Raw genomic sequence first — 15,852 nt, 5'->3', positions numbered from 1 at the left:
CTTCCCAATAGCTAAACAGCTTCTTTTGTAAACAGTTGTCTAAGTACAGCCATCTTTTTTTCCCTTTTATTGGATACCTTTTTTATTTACATTTCATTTCAAATGTTATTCCCCTTCCTGGTTTCCTGGACATAAGCCCCCTATCCCATTCCTCTCCTTTTCTTCTATAAGGCTGTTCCCCTCCCCTAAGTACAGCCATCTAAAGGCAACTTCTCCATCTTGCTGGCAGCGTTAAACAAATTCATGTTCCCAGGCATAGGAATGACCCATTCTGTTGTCTTCTTATCACTTTGAGCTCTGGACCTAATAGCTGGGAGAATGAATTAAGAATCTTGAAGCCAAGTGCCTTGGATACAACCCAGTCTCTTCTTGCTTTATGTTCCCATACTATAAAAATTTGCACAATCTTCCTTAGAGGACACAGCTCAGATCCTGTACTGGCTGCCTGCCTCCCTGAGCGCTCAGAAAACAAAGCTTCCATTTTTAAGCTTCTCCATCTGTAAAGTGAGTTTTCTTGGCTTCCACCCTAAATCCAACAGCATGAACCTGTATGAATTATAAATTCAAACTATGGCCACTACTGAAAGTCTAAAAAGTGCTCTGAGACTGCTGTAGGTGAAATGTCTTGTGTACTCAGAGAGAGGAAAGACACACAGCAGCGGGTTTACAGCAGTAAGACCCAGTGATCCCCTTCAGTGCAACGGAGTCTCTGTGAAAACATGCTGGAGGCTTGGTCTTGGTGCCAAGGTGTGGAACCATCAAGCTCCCCACACAAGAGGCCAATGCTGGTACCTGCCTCACAGAATTAAACCCCACAGACCCTGAGTGAGGGTGAGAGTTAAAGTTTATCATCAGGGAGAAGAGAGCACCAGACAGTGAGGGCAGTGCACAGGGACTGTGACACTGCGGGGTAAGGCCAACGGTCATCTGGGCTCTCTCAACTGACAGGAAGGAACTGTATACTTGTGTACCATGTCCTGATTTGCTTAAGGTATAAAAGTGCTTTGCAAAGAGGAGAGGGACACAGGAGAAGCAGTGTGAGCTGCTGGCTGTCTGCCTTTGATTTTTTTTCTCTAGGAACCAGGAAAGTCTTCAGCTGCATTGTGTGGGTGGTTGTCAGCCAATGCCAAGTTCTCAGCAGTGAAAGCCTTCAGGGTTGAAGCTCCAATCTGACCGCCTGGTGGGTTCCAGCCAACGACTGGTCTCACCAGGAACTCAACAATAGTTTAAGGCTCCAGTGAGAGTATCCCTCTGCACTGCTTCTTAAGGCTTAACATTAACCTCATCTATTCCCTGGTGTCCTGGGCAGTCAATGCAGAACTGTTCATGGTACACTGGTAGGCAATGCAGTGGTTGGGAAAGGGGAACTTTGCCTTGGGGTAACTAGTCTAAATAGGACAAGTTGGTGAAAGGTAGAGGGATGGACTAATCACAGGGTTTATAGGACATAAGACACTAGCTCTTAGTGACAGAGAAAGTGCTGTGGGGGAGCAAAAGGGCAGACAGACTAAGCAGAATTTGGCACCTTTGTAAAATGACAGAGTCAAAGAGACTTTATACTACCAGAGTTGGCACATTTAAGGAAATCAATCACACAGGCTATCAAGATTAGGGGATGGTGATTTCAGAGTCACAAAGGGCAGGAACACACTTCCATACAAGGAGAAGCTTGCTTAGGGTGCTAGGGGCAGGAATCTCTATTGATACCGATGGATGTACACTCCCCATTTCCAGGACACACCCCATAGACAAACATCTTCACAGAGGTGGCAGACTCATGCAAGAGCAGGCTCCACACTGTGTGCAGGACTGCTGATATGAAGAGCAGACCTCAGGAAACTGAATACCGAGAAGTCCCTCTGGTCAACTCCCTGACTCCTGACCCAGCTTGACCACCTCATAAGCATGCCTAGTCTTGCTTCTGCAGGCATTTATAAAAGAAACAAAATTTCACATGCAGAGACAATATGTAGGGATTTTGTTTTAATCAGTTGGCATCCTTAGTAGTGGACTTCAGAGATCTCTATGAGCTATAATCTGAAAGCCATGAGATCAGATTTACTTGCTGAAATCTAATTTCTATTAAGAGTTGCGAGAATCTGGGAAGGTCAAGAGTAGAATTTTTGCTCATTTTAGCCAGTGAAGATGCATTGTGAACTCTTTTGAGTCAGAGACCTAACTCTCACCACCCAGAAATCTGATGGCATTTGAACTTGGATTTCTTGGTTTATAGAACTGTCTATAATTTTCTGCTATTTGTATGTTATTAGCTTATGATTTTTAAAAGAGATGTTAGTCTTCCTATGTTGCTTAGGTTGACCAGAAACTACTAGGCTCATGTACTTCTCTTGTCTCAGTCTCTGAATAGAAGGGGCCACAGATACTTACTGCAGAGCTCAATTTGCAATTTGTGAACTTTTCGAACAACAACTTGAACATGTGAAGACAATAGAACTTTGGATCATTAGGTTCCTTTATTGGCTACCTGCAATGAGTCTTGCTGAGAGAGAACATGGGATTTTCACATAGACCACTCCCAATGTAGTTAATATTTCAAAAGCATCTGTTTTATTTGAAGAAGATCTGGGGCTTGGAGATCACAAGAGGATGAGAAATGAGGAGAGGAAGAAGGGAGCCTGGTCCCAGTGGAATGTGAAAGAAGACTGGGACACTTAAGAGATCACGCATCTATACAATCATGGGACATTTATTGAGTAGGTCTCCTAAAAAAGGGCCCCAACATGTTGAGTAATGAATGACACACGAACAGTTTATAGTACATGTTGGTCAAATGGACTACTTTAGAGGTTGGGGATGATTATGTTATTGTTAAAGTCTAACAAAGATTCTCAATGGGCTTTAGGCTGACCCCATGTATCCTCAATCCTACACAACATTTCTCTCACAGGACACTATAGCTCTTTGTGGTTTTCCTGGGACCCCTTCAGCTCCTGGATCTTCTGAGGCAGAGTCTTGGTCCAGAAATGATGCCTTCTGGCCTTCAGCGTTCGGCCCACAGCAGGCTGGGTGTCCAGCTGCAGATACTGCTCATCATGGTCCAACACAGGCCAGTAGGGTAAACCCCTGCTGTTGGGGCTCCTGTGGATATGCCACCCATCAAAGAAGGATGAGGTCACTTCGGTGGAAAGCCTGATACATTGATAGGGCAGTGAATTGATTCAGGGCAGTGAATCAATTAGGCCAAGTGTTGAGGGGTCTGATGGGGCATGTGTCACCTATTAGTGCCTGTTTCATGTGGGGCAAGACTACCTGACCAGTTTTGTGTCTTCGTCTCAGAGGGAAAAATCTAAAGAATAGTACCATAGCACCTGCCAGGTCACTGTAGTCTGACCAATATCCAGTGTTTACAATATATCTAAGTGTGCCCTGGGGTGAGGAGGACTCTACCTTGTGATTAATTTTCCATGCATGTTAATGAGGTCATTGATCAAATGGAGCCATAGAAGGGACCCAACACTGAGAAGGTTGGGGGAGGGGAGTGCTGTCACCCATGTTGTGCAAAGTTGGCCCAGTACTTCATCATTCTCCTGCTTAGCAGCTTTTCCTCTGCAGTGAGGTCAACTGGAACCAATGGTAAGACAAAAGTCCAGGTCCCAGCCACTTGATGCAGCTGTATGCTTATGCTCCACAATCTCCATTCTTTTTTTTTTTTAATTTTTTTCTTTATTAACTTGAGTATTTCTTATTTACATTTCGATTGTTATTCCCTTTCCCAGTTTCTGGGCCAACATCTCCCTAATCCCTCCTCATCCCCTTCTACATGGGCTTCCTCTCCCCATCCTCCCCCTATTGCCACCCTCCCTCCAACAATCACGTTCACTGGGGGTTCAGTCTTGGCAGGACCCAGGGCTTCCCCTTCCACTGGTGCTCTTACTAGTCTATTCATTGCTACCTATGAGGTTGGAGCCCAGGGTCAGTCCATGTATAGTCTTTGGGTAGTGGCTTAGTCCCTGGAAGCTCTGGTTGGTTGGCATTGTTGTTCATATGAGGCCTTGAGCCCCTTCAAGCTCTTCCAGTCCTTTCTCTGATTCCTTCAATGGGGGTCTTGTTCTCAGTTCAGTGGTTTGCTGCTGGCATTCGCCTACGTATTTGCTGTATTCTGGGTGTGTCTCTCAGGAGAGATCTACATCCGGTTCCTGTCGGCCTGCACTTCTTTGCTTCATCCATCTTATCTACACAATCTCCATTCTTACTGCAGCCTGACCCTGAACTCCAGGTCTCTTTCCCTTCCCCCTTTACCACCCAGGATTCAAGAGTCACCCACACTTCTAATTGAATTCATCCATGTTCATTTCTGTGACAGTGTGTCCTCATTCCCTCTAGCATAAGTATGGTGCCCTGAATGTTTTGATCTCCACAGGCACACATATACATATTTTTATGCTTGGTTCCAGTTAGTGGAACTGTTTGGGAAGAATTAGAAGGTGTGGCCTTACTGAAAGAGGTGAGCCATTGGAAGTTGGCTTTGAGGTTTAAAAAGTCCACTTTATTCCAGTTCTCTCTCTCTCTCTCTCTCTCTCTCTCTCTCTCTCTCTCTCTCTCTCTCTCTCTCTGCTTTGTGCTTATAGATCAGGATGTAAGCTTTTAGCCATTGCCCCAGTGTCCTACCTGCCTGTATGCTGCCATTACTCTATCCATGATAACCATGAAGTCTAACTATCCATTTGAAACTGAAAGTTCCAATACATTCTTTTTTCTATAAGTTGCCTTTGTAATAGTGTCTCATCACAGCAACAGAGAAGCAACTAATGTAATAGATTATACAATAGCAATAGATTGGAAAGGTTCAGATTCAAATCTGGGTGTGGCTTTTTAAGCTGGGAATCATACACTCTTGATCATGTTTTATCCAAGAGCTTGATTTTCTCAACTGGACTGGAAGCTCGGATACACTTAGGTACACCTGGAACCCTATTCAGCTAATAGAAAATAAGAATAACTCACATTTCATGCCCCAGAAGGAGTTCCCAAAGACAAAGGGAACCTCATCTCCATGGTCAGCTTTCACATGGGGTGGTCTGACATTTTTGAGGTAGTTGGCTTCAAGACGGAACTCATAAAAGTAGACAGAGGCATGGGCACCTAGAGGTGAGGACACATGGTGACATGACATTCTCTTACCAGGAGCTTTCCTGCTTAATCCTTAGTGACAAAGTACTTTGGTATAAAGCTATTTAGTGTCACAATTGTCAAATGGGTGGTTATAGGCTGGAGCACTAGTTATGAGAAAGTGTTTGGCTAAACAGTGATCATGACCTTCCCAGCTGAGTAGTTTTGGCAAATCAATAGAGTAACAGAAACATGTTTGCTTATCTCTACCTGGATAAGATGTTGCTCTCATGGTTGGGGATTTAGCTCAGTGGTAGAGCACTTGCCTAGCAAGCGCAAGGCCCTGGGTTCGGTCCCCAGCTCTGAAAAAAAAAGATGTCGCTCTCTTACACTAGAAGGAAGAGCTACTGATGTATTTCTTGGTCCTTGGATGTCTGGTACCAGAACCATGACCCAGACATGGGACAGGACCTGGACACTACAGAGTTCTTCTAGGACCCATGGCCCTGAGCTCGCCATTACATGTGTACTCACTCTGAAAATGTGCTACTTGGAGTGCAGGGATAATGAACATGAAGTCTCCCATCATCTCTCTGAACTGTGCTTGGAGGGTCTGGGCATCCTCAATGTCCCCAATGTACTCTTCCATCAGCAGGTCACTACACTCAGGAGGCAGCATCTACACCAAGATCAGGAAGAATGAGGTTAGACAGGTTCTTGTTTTCACAGGCAGCAGCCTTAGTGTCAAGAATGTGTTTGGGGATGAGATAGGATATGGGGGGAAAGGCGTAAGTTCTTGCGGGAGCCCATCCATAACCACACATACACAAACCTTTGTTTCTAGGCATGCTATCTATATAGAGGTCCTTTCTTTTGGAGGTAGTACTCAAGGTGTCTCACCATCTGTGTTGTTATATTATTCAGAACAGCCTGCAGGTTCTCTCTGGTTATTTCCTTTATGGTCTGATCAGAGCCCACAATCTGGGAGACAGAGGGCAGTTTTAGTGTAAGGTATGAGGGCTATGGATCAATCTTCCACTGCCCAACATGAGTCTTGGAACTTCTAGAGAATTGGAACTGTGCCTCACCATGGGGAAAAGCCAACCGTATTCATCATTGTTGACACCAATGATGCTGGGGACGGGGTGAAAGTCCACAGGAGTCAACAACTATTGGGGATGATTGGGTAGGAACTCTCCATCCACCACAGCAGGGATTATCGTGAAGACCTGAGGAACATCCAAGGTCAGTGATGAAGGTCAAATTTATATATAGTCTGTTGTCTACTGAGAAAACTTTATCATTACCCCTTTTCTTTGTCTGAGGATGCTTCTCCACCCCAGGCAGAAAATCTACATATATTAGGATATCTTGGTGTTCATCATACACACAAGATTAAAAGGGTATCAAACCATGGAGCAGAGGTAATTTATTTAGAGTAGTAGGGACTGACTCCCATATCCTGTAGACCAGGTCCTTCAAGACACATAATTCCTCCAACCTTATTAATAGCCAGAATTTCCTCTTCACTTTTGTTTCTTAGACATTGCACCAGGGTCTCTGAGTCCATGGCCTCACAACCAGATAAGGTGGCCACTGTCTGTAAAGGGACCAGGCAGGAGTTGATTCATCTTAGTAGGCAAGGAAAAGAGTTTTCCTAATCCCAATTGGATGCCACTGTGCCCAAGTGTCTTTGGGCTGTGAAGATTGGAGTAAGTATGAAATTCCCATTTTCTTGTTCCTCAGATGTGACAGCCAGAGGGGTCATTCTACCTAAGCATGTTTAAAAATAAGCTCTCTCTCTCTCTCTCTCTCTCTCTCTCTCTCTCTCTCTCTCTCTCTCTCTCTCTCCCTCCCCTACCCCCCCTCTCTCTGTGTGTGTCCTGTGTGTGTGTATTCATGTGTGACTTTGGAAGTACCTGTACCATGGTTTGTGAACAAAGATTAGAGGACACCATTTGGTTGCTAGTTCTCACCTTCTACATTGTTTGATAAATGGTTCTTTATAAGTTCTCTCCTGCCTACAAGAATTTAACTTGCTTATGACCTTCCAGGGATTTTTCAGGTCTCTGCCTCCTATCTTACCATTGGAAGACTAGGATTACAACTTGTTACCACATGCAGCTTTGTGAGTTTTCTGGGGGATCTGAGCCCAGGTCCTTATGCTTGTACACAAGGCAAGTGCTTTTATCTATTGAGCCATATCTTTAGCTCATGCATGCTTGTTTTTGATGGATAGTGGAAGCCACAAGGTACTTATAGACGCTTCTTACACTCATCCTGTATAAATCAGAGAGAAATGGATTCTTACCCTTGAGTCTCCCAGAAAGTACTAGAAAGAAGCTATTTCCCATGTTCTTTGTTTCTCCCACTGAGTAGTCTTCCAGAGTATCAGAGGTAAGAGCTGAAACTGTAGGGTCATTGATTGGATGACTGAGGTAACTCACTGTGTAGACCACCTCAGGGGTGTTGGAGATAAGGCCAGGCAGTAGGGCCACCCCACTCTCCATGATGGCACCATGGAAGAGTCCCTGGGACATGGGAGACACAATGTGTGAAGACACACTTGTGCCACCTGCTGATCCGCCAAAAATGGTGACGCGGTCAGGGTTGCCTCCAAAGTTGGCAATGTTCTGCTGGACCCAGTGTAGGACAGCCACTTGGTCCAGGTATCCCCAGTTGCCTCTGGCTTGCTCATCTCCAGAGCTGAGAAATGGCAGGGAAAGAAAGAATTATAGGGCATTCTTATTTCTGTTCATCCACTACTGTACAGCACAGGCCAGCCCCAGGCTCACCTGAAGAAGCCCAGGATACCCAGGTGGTACTGGATATTGATCACCACCACATCTTCAATGGCTGCCAACATGGATCCATCACGAATGGAAGCCATGCTCATAACCAGTGCACCACCATGGATCCACGTCATCACCTGTGGAAATCATGACAAAAGCTAGGAGGTTCCTAACCAGCTCTAGCTCCACCTGGAGTGCCTCCTACTTTACCTAATGTGTTGTCTCCATGTCCCTAGGCACACAGATAAAACTTCCTTAGGATGTCCTCACCTGGGCCACAGACAGAGCCCTAGCACCATTGGTATACTTTCTAGTCTCTGCTCTCTCAGAACCCAAGCCTTCATTAATGGCTCTAAATCTGGAGCAATGACAACACTGCTCTCAGAATCCTCTGAAATGAAATAAATAGGGATGTTTTCATCAGCATTTCTTCTGATTATTAATAAAAAAATCATTGGCACATAGCTGGTTATGTGATGTATGTCTTTAATACCAGAACCCTGGGACCAGGCAGCCTGCTTATGCACTTTCTCCACTTCTCTACCCCAGATCCAATTTTCAGGGTTGCCTCTAGAGCTGCAACAGAACATTAACTGCAGTTTCTTCTCCCCTGTCTTCATCTCCTATGGGTTTCTCAGACCATCCCCCATGGCCTTCCCTCCCCACCTCATACCCAGGTCCCATTCCCCAAATCAGGGGCAACCACCCCCAGCTCAACCACCAGCAAAGCCTACCAGATGACCAGGTAGGCTGCCCATAGACTTTTGTTATCTCTGGTCCCCTAGACCTAATTCTCAGAGTCACCCCTAGTAGTGCAGCAGGTCATCTCCCCTTGCCTCCCCTTCACCAAGCCACCAGCAAGAATTCCCTGTGAACACACCAGCCAAGCATGTCAGTAAAACAGTAAGCACCCAGACACACACTCTCTGAAAATCCAGGGGCAAGGGCAGAAACCAAGGAAAATAAAGCCCAACAAACAAAAACAAATCCAGAAATCAGTACCTAGACCTATAATCACTCCAAAACCAGATGCCTAGACATCAGCATAACAACACAATATGGGCCACACAATATAGGGCAATATGTCTCCAGTAGAGCCCAGCTATCCTTCCACATCAGGTCCTGAATATTCCAACATAGCTGAAACACATAAAAGACCTTGAAACCAACTTATGAAGAAGATAGAGGTTCTTAAAGAGTAAATGGATAAGTTTCCTTAATGAAATCCAGGAAAACAGAAACAAACAATTGGAGGAGATGAGTAAATCTTTAAGAAAGCCAAGAAGAAACAAACAGTTTCAGGAAAGAAAAGAAAATGTTTAAGACCTGACAATGGAAATAGATGCAATAAAGAAAACACAAACTGGGAGAATCCTGGAAAGGAAAAATGTAGGAATGCAAACAAGAACCATAGAGGTGAGGTTCAACAACAGAATATAAGAAATGGAAGAGAGAATCTCAGGAGTTAAAGGCACAGTGAAAGAAATGGATACAACAGTCAAGGAAAATGGTAAATCTAAAAAAATATTACTGACAGGAAACATCCAAGAAATCTGGGACACTGTGAAAAGACCAAATTTAAGAACAATAGAAGGCAAGATTCCCAGTGCAAAGACCCAGAAATATTTTTAACAAACAGATAAAAAAGTTTCCTAATTTAAAGAAGAAGATGCTTCTAAAAGTACAGGTAGCATACAGAACATCAATAGATTAGACCAGAAAAGAAAGTCTGCTTGCCACATTCTTCATACAGAACACAAAGGAAACATACAGAACAAAGAAGCAATATTAAAAGCAGCAAGGAAAAGATGCCAAACAACATATAAAGTGAGAAGTATTAGCATTACACCTGACTTTTCATTGGAGACTTTAAAAACCAGAAGTGTCTGGACAGATGTTCACCAGACTCTAAGAGACCACAGATGCCAGCCCATATTACTATACCCAGCAAAACTTTCAACACCAGAGATAAAGAAAGAAAGATATTCCATGATAAAGTAAAATTTAAACAATATTTATCTAAAATTCAGCCCTACAGAAGATAATAGAAGAAAAAAATCCAACCCAAGGATGTTAACTTGCATCCATGAAAACACAGGCATAATTTCATAGCAGCAAAACCAGAGGAAGAGGCCCCGAGGTCCAGACACCGCCCGGACCTGAAGGGACCGATCAACAGCTCTCTGCACCCAAATCCCTTGGAAGGGAGAGCTAAAACTTCAGAGGGGCAGACACACCTGGGAGGCCAGAGAGACTACACTCTGCCCACATTTCTGACTCCAGAGGAAAACACCTACGCCATCTGGGACCCGGGTGCATGGGGGCTCCGGGAAAAGGCAGCACAGGCCCTCCTGGTTGCTGCCCTCATGGAGAGCTCAAAAGCAGCCCCAGCACAAGTAACTTGAGCCGCAGGATCACAGGTAAGACCAATTTTTCTGCTCCAAGCGACCTGCCTGGTGGACTCAGGGCACAGTCCCACAGGAACAGCTGAAGACCAGTAGGCAGGAAAGACTACACGTCCGAAAGCAGAACACTCTGTTCTCACAACTGGCTGAAAGAAAACAAGAAAACATGTCTACAGCACTCCTGACACACAGGCCTATAGGAAGGTCTAGCCACTGTCAGAAATAGCAGAACAAGGTAACACCAGAGACAACCTGATGGCGAGAGGCAAGCGCAGGAACCCAAGCAATAGAAACCAAGACTACATGGCATCATCGGAGCCCAATTCTGCCACCAAAGCAAACACTGAATATCCAAACACACCAGAAAAGCAAGATCTAGATTTAAAATCACATTTGATCATGGTGCTGGAGGACTTCAAGAAAGACATGAAGAACTCCCTTAGAGAAACGCAGGAAAACATAAATAAACAAGTAGAAGCCTATAGAGAGGAATCACAAAAATCCCTGAAATAATTCCAGGAAAACACAATCAAACAGGTGAAGGAATTAAAAATGGAAATAGAAGCAATAAAAAAGCACAAAGGAAGACAACCCAGGATATAGAAAACCAAAGGAAGAGACAAGGAGCCGTAGATACAAGTATCACCAAAGAATAAAAGAGATAGAAGAAAGAATCTCAGGAGCAGAAGATTCCATAGAAATCATCGACACTACGGTCAAAGATAATGTAAAATGGAAAAAGCTACTGGTCCAAAATATACAGAAAATCCAGGACTCAATGAGAAGATCAAACCTAAGGATAATAGGTATAGAAGAGAGTGAAGACTCCCAGCTCAAAGGATCAGTAAATATCTTCAACAAAATCATAGAAGAAAACTTCCCTAACCTAAAGAAAGAGTTGTCCTTAAACATACAAGAAGCCTACAGAACTCCAAATAGATTGGACCAGAAAAGAAACTCCTCCCATCACGTAATAGTCAAAACACCAAATACACAAAATAAAGAAAGAATATTAAAAGCAGTAAGGGAAAAAGGTCAAGTTACATATAAAGGCAGACCTATCAGAATCACACCAGACTTCTCACCAGACACTATGAAAGACAGAAGTTCCTTGGCAGATGTCATACAGACCCTAAGAGGACACAAATGCCAGCCCAGGTTACTGTATCCAGCAAAACTCTCAATTAACATAGATGGAGAAACCAAGATATTCCATGACAAAACCAAACTTACACAATATCTTTCTACAAATCCAGCCCTACAAAGGATAATAAATGGTAAAGCCCAACATAAGGAGGCAAGCTACACCCTAGAAAAAGGAAGAAACTAATCGTCTTGGCAAGAAAACAAAGAGAAGACAAGCACACAAACATAATCTCACATACAAATATGAATATAACAGGAAGCAACAATCACTATTCCTTAATATCTCTCAACATCAATGGACTCAACTACCCAATAAAAAGACATAGGTTAACAAACTGGATACGCAACGAGGACCCTGCATTCTGCTGCCTACAGGAAACACACCTCAGAGACAAAGACAGACACTACCTCAGAATGAAAGGCTGGAAAACAACTTTCCAAGCAAATGGTCTGAAGAAGCAAGCTGGAGTAGCCATTCTGATATCGAATAAAATTGATTTTCCACCCAAAGTCATCAAAAAAGATAAGGAAGGACACTTCATATTCATCAAAGGAAAAATCCAAAAATGTGAACTCTCAATCATAAATATCTATGCTCCAAATACAAGGGCACCTACGTACATAAAAGAAACCTTACTAAAGCTCAAAACACACATTGCACCTCACACAATAATAGTAGGAGATTTCAACACCCCACTCTCATCAATGGACAGATCATGGAAACAGAAATTAAACAGAAGCATAGACAGACTAAGAGAAGTCATGAACCAAATGGACTCAACTGATATTTATAGAACATTCTATCCTAAAACAAAAGGATAAACCTTCTTCTCACCACCTCATGGTACTTTCTCCAAAATTGACCATATAATTGGTCATAAAACAGGCCTCAACAGATACAGAAAGATAGAAATAATCCCATGTGTCCTATGAGACCACAACGGGCTAAAGCTGGAGTTCAATAACAATAAGGGAAGAATGCCCACATATACATGGAAGTTGAACAATGTTCTACTCAATGATAACCTGGTGAAGGAAGAAATAAAGAAAGAAATTAAAGACTTCTTAGAATTTAATGAAAATGAAGGTACAACATACCCAAACTTATGGGACACAATGAAAGCTGTGCTAAGAGGAAAACTCATAGCTCTGAGTGCCTGCAGAAAGAAACAGGAGAGAGCATATGTCAGCAGCTTGACAGCACACCTAAAAGCTCTAGAACAAAAAGAAGCAAATACACCCAGGAGGAGTAGAAGGCAGGAAATAATCAAACTCAGAGCTGAAATCAACCAAGTAGAAACAAAAAGGACCACACAAAGAATCAACAGAACCAAAAGTTGGTTCTTTGAGAAAATCAACAAGATAGACCCTTAGCCAGACTAAGGAGAGGACACAGAGAGTGTGTCCAAATTAACAAAATCAGAAATGAAAAGGGAGACATAACTACAGAATCAGGGGAAATTCAAAAAATCATCAGATCCTACTACAAAAGACTATATTCAACAAAACTTGAAAATCTGGAGGAAATGGACAATTACCTAGACAGATACCAGGTACTGAAGCTAAATCAGGAACAGATAAACCATTTAAACAACTTCATAACTCCTAACGAAATAGAAGCAGTCATTAAAAGTATCTCAACGAAAAAGAGCACAGGTCCAGATGGGTTCAGTGCAGATTTCTATCAGAACTACATAGAAGAACTCATACCAATACTATGCAAACTATTCCACAAAATTGAAACAGATGGAGCACTACCGAATTCCTTCTATGAAGCCACAATTACTCTTATGCCTAACCCACACGAAGACCCAACAAAGAAAGAGAACTTCAGACCAATTTTCCTTATGAATATCGATGCAAAAATACTCAATAAAATTCTAGTAAACCGAATCCAAGAGCACATCAAAACAATCATCCACCATGATCAAGTAGGCTTCATCCCAGGCATGCAGGGATGGTTTAATATACGGAAAACCATCAACACAATCTATTATATAAACAAACTGAAAGAACAAAACCACATGATCATTTCATTAGATGCTGAGAAAGCATTGGTCAAAATTCAACACCCCTTCATGATAAAAGTCCTGGAAAGAATAGAAACTTAAGGCTCATACCTAAACATAATAAAAGCCATATACAGCAAACCAGTAGCTAACATTAAACTAAATGGAGAGAAACTTGAAGCAATCCCACTAAAATCAGGGACTAGACAAGGCTGCCCACTCTCTCCCTACTTATTCAATATAGTTCTTGAAGTTCTAGCCAGAACAATCAGACAACAAAAGGAGATCAAAAGGATAAAGATAGGAAAAGAAGAAGTCAAAACATCACTATTTGCAGATGATATGATAGTATATTTAAGTGATCCCAAAAGTTCTACCAGAGAACTACTAAACCTGATAAACACCTTCAGCAAAGTGGCTGGGTATAAAATTAACTCGAATAAATCAGTAGCCTTCCTCTACACAAAAGAGAAACAAGCAGAAAGAAATTAGGGAAACGACACCCTTCATAATAGTCCCAAATAATAAAAAATCCCTCAGTGTGAATTTAACCAAGCAAGTGAAAGATCTGTATGATAAGAACTTCAAGCCTCTGAAGAAAGAAATTAAAGAAGACTTCAGAAGATGGAAAGATCTCCCATGCTCATGGATTGGCAGGATTAATATAGTAAAAATGGCCATTTTACCAAAAGCGACCTACAGATTCAATGCAATCCCCATCAAAATACTAATCCAATTCTCCAGAGTGTTAGACAGAGCAATTTGCAAATTCATCTGGAATAACAAAAAACCCAGGATAGCTAAAACTCTCCTCAACAATAAAAGGACTTCAGGGGGAATCACTATCCCTGAACTCAAGCAGTATTACAGAGCAATAGTGATAAAAACTGCATGGTATTGGTACAGAGACAGACAGATAGACCAGTGGAATAGAATTGAAGACCTAGAAATGAACCCACACACCTATGGTCACTTGATTTTTGACAAAGGAGCCAAAACCATCCAATGGAAAAAGATAGCATTTTCAGCAAATGGTGCTGGTTCAACTGGAGGTCAGTATGTAGAAGAATGCAGATCGATCCATGCTTATCACCCTGTACAAAGCTTAAGTCCCAGTGGATCAAGGACCTCCACATCAAACCAGATACACTCAAACTAATAGAAGAACAAGTGGGGAAGCATCTTAAACACATGGGCACTGGAGAAAATTTCCTTAACACAACACCAATGGCTTATGCTCTAAGATCAAGAATCAAGAATTGGGATCTCATAAAACTGCAAAGCTTCTGTAAGGCAACAGACACTGTTGTTTGGACAAAACCACAACCAACAGATTGGGAAAAGGTCTTTACCAATCCTACAACAGATAGAGGGCTTATATACAAAATATACAAAGAACTCAAGAAGTTAGACTGCAGGGAGACAAATAACCCTATTAAAAATGGGGTTCAGAGCTAAACAAAGAAGTCACAGCTGAGGAATGCCGAGTGGCTGAGAAACATCTAAAGAAATGTTCAACATCTTTATTCATAAGGGAAATGCAAATCAAAACAACCCTGAGATTCCACCTCACACCAGTCAGAATGGCTAAAATCAAAAACTCTGGCGACAGCAGATGCTGGCGAGGATGTGGAGAAAGAGGAACACTCCTCTATTGTTGGTGGGATTGCAGACTGATACAACCATTCTGGAAATCAGTCTGGAGATTCCTCAGGAGATTGGACATTGAACTACTTGAGGACCCAGCTATACCTCTCTTGGGCATACACCCAAAAGATGTCCCAACATATAACAAGGACACATGCTCCACTATGTTCTTAGCAGCCTTATTTATAATAGCCAGAAGCTGGAAAGAGCCCACATGCCCTTCAACAGAGGAACAGATACAGAAAATTTTGTCTATCTACACAATGGAATACTACTCAGCTAACCAAAATAATGACTTTATGAAATCATAGGCAAATGGATGGTCCTGGAAAATATCATCCTAAGTGAGGTAATCCAATCACAGAAAAACACACATGGTATGCACACACTGATAAGTGGATATTAGCCCAAATGCTCGAATTACCCTAAATGCACAGAACAGATGAAACTCAAGAAAGATGACCAAAATGGGAATGCTTCACTCCTTCTTTAAAAGGGGAACAAGAATACCCTTGGGAGGGAATAGGGAGGCAAAGTTTAGAACAGAGGCAGAAGGAGCACCCATTCAGAGCCTGCCCGACATGTGGCCCATACATATACAGCCACCAAACTAGATAAGATGGATGAAGCAAAGAAGTGCAGGCCGACAGGAACCGGATGTAGATCTCTCCTGAGAGACACAGCCAGAATATGGCAAATACATAGTCGAATGCCAGCAGCAAACCACTGAACTGAGAATGGGACTCCCGTTGAAGGAATCAGAGAAAGGACTGAAAGAGCTTG

The 15,852-nt window shown here is 42.6% G+C and overlaps 1 pseudogene; it reads right to left on the bottom strand.

Annotated features, from left to right (window-relative positions):
- Window positions 1–3,512: 3,512 nt before the first annotated feature.
- LOC116886234 lies at window positions 3,513–9,115 on the bottom strand (annotated as a pseudogene).
- Between the last annotated feature and the right edge of the window lie 6,737 nt (window positions 9,116–15,852).

The sequence above is a fragment of the Rattus rattus genome, chromosome 17 (genome assembly GCF_011064425.1).
Source record: "Rattus rattus isolate New Zealand chromosome 17, Rrattus_CSIRO_v1, whole genome shotgun sequence".
NCBI lineage: Eukaryota > Metazoa > Chordata > Mammalia > Rodentia > Muridae > Rattus > Rattus rattus.
This window is presented reverse-complemented; position numbering and strand designations above follow the sequence as displayed.